Raw genomic sequence first — 13,933 nt, 5'->3', positions numbered from 1 at the left:
TATTTAATTTCTGTGGTATCGCTGTTCTACTCCTGTACAGGTCAGATTTTGTAATATGGTGAGGAAACATAAAAAAATGATCACTTTCAGCTGACTCCAAAATACTTATCTCAAAGATAGAAATATGCTGATTTGATTTGTATTTAATCAAGAAAGTGGGCTTCCTATTTAGAGGTATAATTAGAATTTTCTTTAGATATTACCTAAATATTTTTTCATAATACAAAGTTTACCTATATTGTCTGCTGCTGCTGCTGCTAAGTCGCTTCAGTTGTGTCCGACTCTGTGCAACCCCATAGATGGCAGCCCACCAGGCTCCCCCGTCCCTGGGATTCTCCAGGCAAGAACACTGGAGTGGGTTGCCATTTCCTTCTCCAATGCAGGAAAGTGAAAAGTAAAAGTGAAGTCACTCAGTCGTGTCTGACTCTTCGTGACCCCATGGACTGCAGCCTACCAAGCTCCTCTGTCCATGGGATTTTCCAGGCAAGAGTACTGGAGTGGGGTGCCATTGCCTTCTCCGACCTATATTGTCTAGAAGTTGGTAAATGTGATTAGAAGGGGTTTGGAGTAGAAAGTAATGGAGTAAAGTAATTAGCTCTGAAATTTCTCAAACCCACTATTTCCTTTTAATTAATAAGAAAAATATATCTAAATAAAATTAAAATCCCATAATACATAATAACACTTATTATACATTATGTAAAAATAAAATAAAAATAAAAATGTAACCAATAAAAATTCCCAGTGGTTTTATGAATCCAAGAAATAGTTACACTGAAATTTAGAAACATACAGATTTCTGTTTTGGATTTGTGTGGTATCAGAATGTAAGTTATGTTGGATAGAATGGATTTTAACTCATGGATGTGTTAGAGAGGGCATTTCACAATGAAAGAAAACAACATTTTTACCCTCTAACTTTTCTGAACTACTTTGGGAACTTTGAGAGCTGTCGTTATGGAAGAAATTCTGATGTTTAGTTTCTGAAGCAATGATTCTATCGGGGGCCTCCATTTCTGCAGAGAGTGTGCCTGGAAGGAGTATATGCTTTGGAGAGATGCCACGGGGACAGAGCAGACGCAGTGAGACAGAGAAGGGGGCTGTCTGCCCGCAGGGGACTCCATCCCCCTGTTTTGCATGCTGTCCTTCTTGCTGGGCATGATGTCGCTTCAGATGACCTGTCAGACACTGTAATTTCTCTTACTCCACTGAGCACAGGAGTTCGTTGCCAGTGCCTAGAGGCTGCACTGTGCCAATCTGTATATAGGGCCAGGTAAATATGGAGAACTGTGGGTCTACAGGGACGGAGAATGACTTTTACTCCTTGTCTTTAACACGTCAGTATTATTTGAATCTCATTGTTTTAACATTTTAGAAACATGACTCTGTTTTTAAATGAATCTCTTTCTTCCTCTCCCTTCCTTCCTGATACATACCTGTATCCAGAGGGCTAGTTTTCAAGCTGGTTGACATAACTACAGTTGTAGCCATGGCACAGACAACTGACCTTCATACATTTACTTTGTCCCTAAGTTAAGCTCATAAAACCTCATTCCTTATCTGGTATGATAATAACTAACTAATCATGCTTATTATGTATCAAGACATCTTTGAGTAATTTTATGCTAAATAATTATTTTACCATATAACAATTAGGTAAGAGCTGATATTATTCTGTTTTTACAGGTGAAGAAACTGAGATAAAAGGTTAAGTACAAGATCACAAAACTGGTAAGGGACAGAGCCAGGATACAACCTCAAAGAACCACTCAACTCTGCTTTGAACAGACTTCTGGCTATGCATGTATCATATCAACACACGGGATGACTTCTAATCTCCTTGATCCCAAGGTGCGTGTGTGCTAAGTTGCTTCAGTTGTGACCAACTCTCTGCGACCCAACATACTATAGCCTGCTAGGCTCCTCTGTTCATGATATTCTCCAGGTAAGAATACTGGAGTGGGTTGCCATGCCCCCCTCAAGGGGATCTTCCTGATCCAGGGGTCAAACCTGCGTCTCTTACGTCTCCCGCATTGGCAGGAGGGTTCTTTACCACTAACACCACCTGGGAAGCCCAAGGTAGGATTTTTAAAATGTAAGCTATGGCTCAGATGATACCTACAGTAGTTTCCATCTCCTCCCTAAGAATATTCATGTTTTCACCACAGTTATTTACATAATTTACAACATATATTTTGGCAATTTAAAATATTTTATGCAATTACAAAATAATCATTCTTTTTCTTGCAACTTGAACTGTGTCTCAATCTGACATCTACAAGTGCAGTTAATTATCTGGACTCAGAATGTCTGCTCAGACCTGTTGATACCATTAAAATATTTTAAACACAAGTAGTTACAAGTTCTTTAAAGAATTTTATATAATTACTTAAAAATTCCAAGAATGAGTTTACGGGGTCATTTAATGCTCATGCACTTTCCAAGACATTTGATTCCCTGCTCCAGGAAAGAAGGATCTGTTCCATTTCATACCCCCATCATTTCCCTTCACTTTCCTGCAGCTATATTTGATAGTTATTATTTGTATTTTGTTTACAGGATAATTAAAAAAAATACATTTAAACCTCTAAATTTTATTTCAATTGATTTAAGTCATGTCTCCCTATTTCCCCATTCCAGCCATACCCTTCTAACCTCCCCTCTTTTTCCAAAAATACTTCCTAGATTCTGTCAGTTATTCTCTTATTTTTACATTACCAACTTGCTGCTATTGTTTGTAGCTATACTTTCCTCGTGTTTTATCTATAGATTGATCTTAACAGTGGGAGATGAATACAGTACCATTGAAATGGTCGTAGGTGAGTGAATGTTGCTCTCTCGAGAGCTAAGCCATGGCCAGGACTACATTTTCTTTATTTGAATCCAACATGAACATTCCTGGATTGCCTCAAAGAATCTGTCCCGAGATCATGGTCAACATAATTTTTAATTACAGTCCTTCAATTATTACTGAAATTATGACATATTTTAATTAGCTTGATATTTGCACCATGATGTTCTTACATGGCTTTTGATTTCTCCATTCTTTCTAAGTGTGTGCTGCTGGGGAAGCTGGGGACTCACCCACTGGCCTCTGTAGCTCTAACCTGTAGGGGGCAGGGGTGATGCTGGCCAAGTTCCTCTTATTCTCTCCAACGCATCCAAACTTGTATTTTTTTCTCCGGCATCATGCCGGAGCTTCTCCTTTGACATCTGGACCTCTCCAGAGGCTCTCTGGTCCGTGGGGGTCTGCCTGAGTCAGCCTTCTGTAGGCGCTCGGAGACCAGGCCCCTGCCGGTCCCGCGGCCCACACCACATCTGTCTGCCTGTTCCCCAGGCACACGTGGGCTAGCCTCCTCCCTGTCCCATGGCATCTGGGGTTCCATCTCTCAACGCCCTCAGAGGCACTTTGGTTAGTGAATGGATGTTGAATTTTACTTGTTAAAGGGGGGCGAAAAGAAGGGGCACCCAGTGCTGCCATGAGGCTGACGTCACGTGGCGGCCATGCTTTCCTCCTGAGAAAACAGGCCTGGCAAGCCAGCAGGACTAGGGGCATTCGGAGGTCAAAGTTTCAGACTGCATCTACTAATTCACATCTCAGTTCTCAGGGTCCCGTTCTTTCTCTACGAAGAATCGACCTCAGTGTTAGGAGACTTGCTGGAGCGAAGCACTGAATATTTTGTAGGATGGTCATTTTACAGATGGACTGTGTCAGTTCCGTGCTTATCTCTGGGGACACGAGGAAGCACGGCACTGACTCTTGGCCAGATAAGGTAGTAGGCTAACTCCTGATTTATGACAGACTGTTTAAAGTTTGGAGCTCCCTGGTGGGACCCGGGCTGGTTTGTTTATTGATGGCTCGCATCTGGCATAACTGGTTATGCAGCTGATTTGGCTAGGTGACTATGCGGGAGTGGTGACTGCTGAACACTTCTAGGAGCCAAGTCTGCGCAAATCTCCGAGGCTCAGGCCAGAGACAAAGCCAGCCCCGTGTGAACTCTCTGTTGCTGACCTTGGAAGTCTCTTGGGCCCTGTTGCTCCTTAAACTCTCTCATCCCTTCTGCACTGTGTTCTTTGCCTTTATTTAAAATTCATATTACATGAATATGCTCTGCAGAATTTTGTTAGTCCTTTTCCTTCTCTGACCCTGTTGTATATATTGCAGTATTTACATCTTCTCTGAAACTTCTCCACTCCTGTGAGTTAATCTTGATCCCAGTCCTCCATACAATAGGCTCTCCTTTTGCAGGAGACAGGGCTTCCTTAAAATCTGGCAAGGCAGCCCTTTGGCATTCAGATTTTGTCCTTAACTGGTGATTAATCATCTTGGGCTTATGGTTATCTCCCCACATTGGGTGAATGGCACTCGGTCACAGACACGCAATTCAACAGTCTATTCCCTTCTGCTTCTCAAGTGCAGAAATATTATCCTGCTGATGTAATCTATCCCACCATCACTGCATCCCAGTTCACTAATGATAAATGCTTTAACAACTGCATTATTACAGCAGTCATGGGCTATCTGTTCTCCACCCACCACTGGTAATAGAGTCCTTCATAATGCCAGATTTCTGGGGACTGATTCATACCCAAAATCTCATTTTAGAATCTGTTTCCTTGTGAGAAACACAGCTGTGAGCCAATCAGCAGCAGGTACTTGTGGCAGCTTGAGGATGAGGGGATTGGCTGTGAAAAAGGAAATCACTATGTTTGCTCTTTTTTCTTAACTAGTTGTACTTTCCTGCCCCATCCCACCCCCCCACACTTATGGGATCTTAGTTCCCTGACAGGAGATGAAATCTTTGCTCCCTTCAGTGGAAGGGCAGAGTTCTAACCACTAGACCACTAGGGAAGACCCCCAGTTTCCACATTTTTCATAGTTAATTTAATATGTTTTCAGAAGGAAGATAAGGCAAATGTATGTGTTTATTCTATTATCTAGAAGTGGAAGTAGTTATTTTAAAATTTCATTTAATACTGACTTGCTAAGGTAAACCATTATTCTATATTCTAATTAATTTCTCAATTTACCCATGGAAAGGAATTTTTCAGACACAGTAGGCAAATCCACAATCTAATCAAATACACTCACATTCATTCAAATGGAAATCAACATTACTACTCAGGATGTGAAAACACAAATTGCTAAATAAATAATTCAATGTACTTCCAAAGAATATGAAATTATTTTACCTAGTATAAATAAATTCAAATAAGGCTTTAAGGCTTCACAACCTCAGAATTTTTCCTTTTTGAAGCAAGTAGAAAATACTTATATTAGTTATTTTTTATTTTAATTTTAACTGATTATCCTATTTATTGAAGAAGCTGGCAGAGTGGGTCAACTACTAGAAGATGTGTTTGATTAGGAAGCCCTATAAAATCAGTCTGGGCTCAGAGAAGGTTGAGTTGTAATCAACATCTGGTCAACCCCAGTGGGGAGCTTACACAATGTCACCTTTAGGTGGCAGGGTGGTCCTATTTGGGACTGAGGGGAATTATAATGTGGAATCTGCTCCCAAGATTGCAAATGACATGGACCCTGTAATTACAACTCAATGAATGTACTCTCTGGGAATAATTAGAAATGCATGCAAAAATGTATGATTCATGATCAGAGAGAACACTGAAGATCAAAAAAATGCCAGTGGATTGGATAAATGTGTTATATTTCATAATTATGATAGAATAATGTGGAGGTATTAAATGCATTGTAGAAAAGAAAATATTTAACCTATGACCAATTAATAGAAATTAGTTCTGAAAAAACTTATTCACATGTACATCTTTGAAACATTTTCTTTGAAAACCCATATTTAGTCTTAACATTCATTTTTGTTTTCTTAACTTTTCTCACTAGTTTGTTACTGTTGCCATCACTCCCATTACCATTTTGCTCAGCATTTACCAAAAATATTGTTTTTCCTTCTTTGATAATATCAAGAATAGTGCTGGTATACAAATATGCCTGATAAAAGGCTCAGTTATTTGAAGTCATTGCTAAACAAATCCAGTCATGTTAATTCAGCTAATTTGAAACATGTGAAAATGAGCAGACTTTGCCAATGGCAAGGAGCAGGATGGAAAAGGAATTATATTTTGTTTTCGAGCTTCTCTCAGTATTTGACAGGTCATGGAAAGTGAAGAAAACAACAAAAATCCACACTTAGAGAAAAATTTATCTGAATATTTTCAAAGTTTTATTTCTTCCAAAGCCAAGCAACTGCTAGGTGTCATGTATCTTCCAAACCATAACTGTTAAACATTCCACTTCTTATATGGAATATAATAACAATGTCTTAGTTTTACTAAAATGACTTAAGGTTAATTGTTAGCATTTTGAAAACAAGCATGAGATAATGATCTTACTCTTATGTTTTATATAACTAATATATAAAATTGTATGTGATCCTATATTGTAATAGATAATAATTCCTCATATTAGATCCTTCATATCTAATCAATTTCATAAAATTGAGGTAGAAAAATTTGAGTGTCATTGGCCCTTCCAGTTATTTCTCAGATTACAAAGACATATCTTCTATTACTTCCCAATCTTTAGTTGAAACTTTGATTACAGCTAGAGAAAATTATGTCAGCATTTGTTTTGGGGTCATCTTACCCTAATTATTTATTCTGGATTCTGCGTAACATATGGATTCTTGGCTTATATAAGGAAAATAGCAAGTGAGTCTTAGTGTTCTTTTCAATGACCAGGTTTATAATGCTGTGTTCCACTGGTCATCAGCCAAATGCTGGAGGTTCCAACAATGTTAAATCAAGGTAGTTCATCCCTTGGATCTCTCCACTGAGAAATTTTATATTCTAATTATACAAAACAGAAGTTTCTAGATATTAAATTCTTTTCATCATGCAAGATATTTATAGTTCATTTTAAATATGTGCTGGATTTATTTTTAAGATTACATGGATTCAATTTTTTAAATTAAATCATCAGATGTGATATGTACAAAACATTATCTCTGTGTTGTTTATCAGACATATGGCATAGTGCCCAGAGTGCCAATAAATATTCATTAAATTAACAAATGAAGGGAATAATATACTTAGAAGGCAGTATTTTTAAATTTTTTTTCAGGAGTTATCACCTTTAATTTTCTGTAAGTATATAGGGGATTAATAAACTTCTTTTCCTGTGTGAGATGTATGTTAATTAACTTGATTGTAGAAATCATTTCACTATGTACATGAGCATCAAATCATCATGCTATATAGCTTAAATATACAATAGAAATAAACTGAAAAAAGTAGGCAGTGATACTATTTATGAATTAGTGAGTGAAAAATAGGATATGTGTTCCCAGATGTTGTCAACAGAAAGCAGGATAAAAAGAATTTAAACTATGGTTTGAGATTGTTTGTAAACTATTAATCAAAGGGAAATAAAGTCTTTGAGTATTCATTCTTTTCTAGATAAATCAGAAAATCTGTACAGTTAGGAATGGATAGGTAGATACGGAGGAAGGGGAAAGGGCAATGGACTGAAGTCCTGAAATTCTTTAAGAAGTAAGTTCACTGGGAATTCCTGGGCAGTCAAGTGGTTAGGACTCTGCACTTTCACTGCAGGGGGCATGCGTTCCATCCTTGGTTGGGGAACTGAGATCCCACATGCTATGCAGCATGGCCAATAAAAAGCAAAAGGGCCTCACTGAGAACGATAAAGCAAGTGATATTTAAAGACTGAAATTAATGATCAGGTAATAGGAAGTTTGGAGTTTTATTTCACAGGTGGTACATTTCTAAATGATAAGACATTCAAGACATTCTGGGATGTACCCATGAGAGGAATAGCTGGAACAGATTATATATTAATATATTGATACAATAAATAAGTAGCAAAGAAATCAGGATGCTGGAGGAACTGTCTTCATACATCCTGGCTCAGAGTTATGGTGGGAGTTGGTGTAGAGAGAGATTCTGAACCAAGTATGAGTATTTTCAATACCGAGGGAGCAGGACCAGAGAGCGGGCTGAGGGCAGAGACAAATGGAAAAGAAAGTGGTACAGTCAGCAAGCAGAAACCACAAGAAGCAGCTGCTTTTACAATGAGTGGAGCCTTCCTGATCTTAAAGTAGTGTGAATCACAGGGATCCGTCTAACTTTTGTTGGAGTCGAGGAGGACGGGGTGGAGGGAAGGAAAGACCATCTTTCCCTGGATGGTACAGCAGAAGCAACGGCGCCTCAAGGAAAGTCATGATTCAATTAAAACCAAAAGGCATCGCGAATGTCTGAAGAAAAGGGGCAAGTGAAAAAGAAAGGAGGAGTGAAATGCTGGTTCAGGAAAGAGTGCTGTACTTCCCCAGTGTTTTAAAGTTGGCTATTATTTCATAATTTGAAGAGAGATCATTGGTTTCTAAATGTGCCAGATTAACTCAATCCAGAACTTTAGCTTTGAGAGGATCTGGCAAAATGAATGCCACTTTTTTTTTTTTTAAATAACCTCCCTAATATGAATTTACACACACTGTCAAATCACAATCATGTGGGGAAGTACTAAGCACATTTGCAATTTCGCCTTTGAACATCCAAGTTCTGGGAGTGCTGCTTTCCAGTCTTGGCTTCGCATGTTCATGGAATTGCTGCTAAAAAAAGATGTGTAAGAAAGATATCGATACCGTCTCCTGTTTAGCAGTATGCATGCATGTTGCTAGGTGAGTTCGCCATGGGTTATTTCATTTTCAGTTATTAAAATATTAGATTTTGATCTCTATCAGAAGAAGTTGCCTCTATTATTCTCCTTTGCAAAAATATGTAATCAAGAACAAAGATTAGTATTAAAAATTTAACTCTTTAGATATGTTCTGTACATTGACAAATGTTCTGCTGTTATATTTAACTTTATTCATTTCATCTTATTTGTTTTCTATTTAATTATCTTTTCCCTTTTTATCTCCCCCATCCCTCCCCCAGATTTACTACTTTCTTTTAATTATTTAGGTATTTGAAAGTTCTGCAGCATATTTCTATTCTTATGTTCTCCATTATGTTTTTACCAAGTATATTTAATCTGTAATTTCTGTCACTGTAGATAATTATTAAAATCTATGAATTCTTCTCTAAATAAAATTAGACTCTGCACAGTTTTGCTTCTCTGGATTGATTTTTCCTCTAACTCTAGTGCTTGTTGACATCTTCCAGAATTTTAAATTCAAGACTCTTTTTAAGATTCTTATTTTTTATATCATTTCTGTTTTCTTAAAATTGTTATTCTTTAATACATGTGTTATTCCAGTTAGTTAAATTTAACTTTAAAAAGTTATTTCTCACTCAGAGTGAAACAGTGATAGTCTCTTGTTTCTTGGAGATAGTCTCTTGATAGTTTTCTTGGTGCCTGTCCCTGTTTGCATTTCTCTCTTGGCCACCAATCATGTAACGACTATATGAAATTCTGTGGTAATTATTCCACTGATTTTTAAAAATGCTTTAGTCAATGAATGCAAAATTATTAAATAATACATTGTTTGCTTTTGCCTGATTCTCAATATTATATAAAATGTATATTCACTGGCACCTGCTTCTTTCATTAAACATTATATTTTTAAAATTCATCACTGTTGATACATTTTAGATTCATCACTGCTGATACTGTGGTTCTTTCACTTTTCCTGGCCCAGAGTAATCTATGTTATAAATATGGCACAAGCATTTACCATTCTATTGTGGTATTACTTCTGGTTTAGGGCAATCATGAGTAATTTTTCTATAAACATATTTGTATGTTCCTGGTGTAATATGTCTATATAGAGAAGCAGAACTGCTTTGACATTCAGTTTGCTCTTATTCAATTTAAATAGGTAAATACTAAGTATTTTGCTATTCAATTGCACCAATTTACATCCCACTAAAATCACTGAGACCGAGTTTGATCCCTGATTTAGGAAACGCCCTGGAGAAGGCAACGGCAACCCACTCCAGAATTCTTGCCTGGAGAAACCCATGGAGAGAGGAGCCTGGTGGGCTACAGTCCATGGAATCTCAAGCATTGGACATGACTTAGCAACTAAACCACCACCACCACCAGAAGTCACTGAATGTTTCTTCCGTTCCACATCATCTACAGAATTGTATATTTTCACACTAATTTTTTCCCAAACTGATGGGCATAAAAAACTGTCTGTTTGAAATTTGTATTTCCCTGACTCCTTATATAAGGTTCCACATTTTTCAAATACTTTCCTATTGCTTGTTTTTCTTATTGATCATAGAATTTAAAATGAATATATTTATCAGTTATATATTTTCCAAATACATTTGCATAATTTATGTCTTATTTTTTCACTTTATGATGTCATTTAATGAACATAAGTTCTTAATGTTACTGTAGTCAAATTCTTTCCTTTATGGTTTGTACTTTTTATATCTTATTTAAGAAATCACTTCCTACTTAGCAGTAAGATTACAAAAGAATTTTCTTCTAGAAAATAGTTTGCAGTTTTTGCCTTTTACATTTAGGCCTTTAATCTACTTAAAGTTAAGTTTGTCATTTTTATTTGTTTTTCATGCTATCCAAATGCCCCCACCAGTATTTAGTGTCTCATGTCTACCATGCCTGCTTAGTAATATATAAAATACATGCATATCTGCATGAGTCTACTTTTCAGCTTTCATCCTGTTTTATTAGTTTTCTACCTCAGCAAAATGCCAGACCATTTATTTACTGTAGATTCATAATAAATTTTTATATCTGTTTGGGCAAATATCCTTATCTCAATATTTGCTTTCATTCATTTCTTTGATATTCTTGTACTTTTCATGATTTCATAAAAATTGAAGAATAAGTTTGTTAAGTTTCCCAAGGAAAATTCTACTGCAATTTTGATTGGCTTACATTGTATCAAAAATTCAATTTGGAGGGAAATGTTATCTTTAGAATATATAGTCTTCAATCCAAAATGAGGTATTTTTCCATTTATCTAGGACATGTCCAATTTCTTTCAATAAAGTTTTGTAATTATTTCATTGATGGTTATACACACTATTTTGTTTTTGATACTTTTGCAAACATCTATTTGAAAATGTAATTTTAAAATGTTATTGTTATATTCAATTTTATTGATATGTTTATTTTTCCATATTGATTTTATTCAGCATAAATAAAATTTTCTTGCTAAACTTTTGCTAACCTAAATATATACAGAGTATAATTTCTATATTTATTTGTAGGTTCCGGGCTTCCCTAGTGTCTCAGATGGTAAAGAAATTCCCCTAAGTGCAATTGATCAGGGATTGATCAGGGTTCAATCCCTGGGTCAGGAAGACCCCCTGCAGAAAGAAATAGCTACCCGCTCCAGAATTCTTGCCTGGAGAATTTCATGGACAGAGAAGCCTGGTGAGCTACGTCCATGGGGTCACAAAGAGTCAGACATGACTGAGCGGCTTTCACTTACAAACATTGTGAATGAATATAACCATGCCATGAAGATGATGGAAGATGAAATTTGCTTTCACATTATTTCTTCATATTGCTCTACTGTAGGGGATACATCCTGAAGTATAACGTGTGACTAGAATTGGAGTTAGTGGTCATCCTTGTCTAGTTTCAGATTTTAAAGGAAATATTTCAATGTTTCACAATGAAATAGTTCAGTTCAGTTCAGTTGCTCAGTTGTGTCCGACTCTTTGCGACCCCATGAATCGCAGCACGCCAGGCCTCCCTGTCCATCACCAACTCCCAGAGTTCACCCAGACTCACGTCCATCGAGTCAGTGATGCCATCCAGCCATCTCATCCTCTGTTGTCCCCTTCTCCTCCTGCCCCCAATCCCTCCCAGCATCAGAGTCTTTTCCAATGAGTCAACTCTTCGTATGAGGTGGCCAAAGTACTGGAGTTTCAGTTTTAGCATCATTCCTTCCAAAGAAATCCCAGGGCTGATCTCCTTCAGAATGGACTGGTTGGATCTCCTTGCAGTCCAAGGGACTCTCAAGAGTCTTCTCCAACACAGTTCAAAAGCATCAATTCTTCGGCACTCAGCCTTCTTCACAATCCAACTCTCACATCCATACATGACCACTGGAAAAACCATAGCCTTGATTAGATGAACCTTTGTTGGCAAAGTAATGTCTCTGCTTTTGAATATGCTATCTAGGTTGGTCATAACTTTCCTTCCAAGGGAATAGAGCCAATATTTTTAAATAACTTTAAATGGACTATAACCTATACAAACATTAAATCACTCTTTTGTACATCTGCAACTAATATAATAGTGTGAGTCAATTATACTTTAATTAAAAAAAAAAGTTGTTTGTGCCTGGAGTTTTAATTGTATGAAGATTGTAAATTACTGTTTCAAATTCCTTGATAATGTAAAAATAGCTTCTTTTTAATAAGTCATATAATTTAAGAAGTTTGTCCATTTCACTGAAATTTTCAATATTATTGACAAAAAGCTATTTCATAATACCCTTTTATCATCTATTTAACGTCTATAGCACCAAGAGTTGTATCCTCATTTCTTCATGTCATTTGTGCCTTCTTTTATTTTTAAATTAATGAGTCAAGCCAGAGTTTTGTTGATTTAACTTTTCAAAGAATCAACTTTTGTCTTTGTATCTTTCCTAATATATATTATTTTCTACGTCATTAGTTTTTCTCTTATCTTTATTATTTCTTTGTTTCTTCTTTATTTGAGCTTGTTCTGCTTTTGTTATTATAATGCCTTTAGGTGGCAATTGGCTAATTAGCTTTCAGCCTTCCTTCTATTCTAATATAAACATTTTGGACATGAATTTGTCATGTGTTCTGCTTTCTCTGTATTCCACAAGTTTTTATGTATTTCATCTTTGTTGCTGTTGTTTTCATTTCTAAACTCATTCATAATTTTTCCTTGATTCACATTTTCTTTAGAAATAAATCTCTTAATTACCAAATATTTAGAACTTTCATAGGGATAATCTTTGGTATTGATTTCTACAATATTTGTATTGTGAGAAAGTATATTAATTCTTCATAATTTTATGAGTCTTTATTTTAAGGACTTTATGTTTCATCACTTGGTCAACTTTTGTTAACATTCTACATCGGCTTAAAAAGAATGTATATATGTGAGTTCTTCAATTGTTGGGTGCAACAACTGTAGCTCTAAGTTAATTCCTTTATTTTTTTGATCTTTACTGTTTTATTCTATCTCCATGCTTTTCTCTCTTTTAATTATTATGATTATTTCCCTCCAGAATGTACTAGATTGGCTATCTAGGATTGGCTAGACATTATAGTAATTTAACCCCTATATACACATTTTCTTTTCCATTATCTTCTTTTTCATTCTTCTTTTATTTCCTTAATAAGGACTGGAAAATGTGCCCTCTTGAGATCAAGCATTGAATATGCCTGTGTCCTACTCAGAGATGGTTTAGGATCCCAAAGACAATTCTAGGTCTTAAAAAGTAAAAGTCTCTTTTGTTCCAGGATGGTGGTAGTTTTGACAATAAAATATCCTTAATTTGATTGGCTTCTTAAGTATTTGATTAGAGACAGCTTTATGCTTCAAAAAGAATAGTCAATTATTTCCTGGACATAAATTTGTTAAGACTGACCATAGTCCTTTGCTCTCTTGCCCCCATGTCTTCTCTTGCTCTGAGTCCACCTCCTTCTCTCTATTTCGTTGTTCTTTCTTTGGTTCAACTGGGCTTCCATGAGAGTCCATGTGTGAATTCTCTGTTCCTTGATCTGTTTTACCCTGCTGAGAACATCTGCTGGCTACCAAACCAGTAGAGGGACTTTCACTCTGAACACCATAAGCAATTAATTCTAAGAGAAATATTTTATGACAGGCCTTATCCTTACCACTAAAAAAACAGATGAAGTCTAATTTAGAGGGTTGTCATTGTTGCTGTTGTTTAGTTGCTCAGTTGTGTTCAACTCTTTGTGAGTCCTTGGATGACTCCTCTGTCCATGGGATTTCCCAGGCAAGAAT

Source organism: Bos javanicus, chromosome 27 (genome assembly GCF_032452875.1).
Source record: "Bos javanicus breed banteng chromosome 27, ARS-OSU_banteng_1.0, whole genome shotgun sequence".
In the NCBI taxonomy this organism is placed as follows: domain Eukaryota; kingdom Metazoa; phylum Chordata; class Mammalia; order Artiodactyla; family Bovidae; genus Bos; species Bos javanicus.
This window is presented reverse-complemented; position numbering follows the sequence as displayed.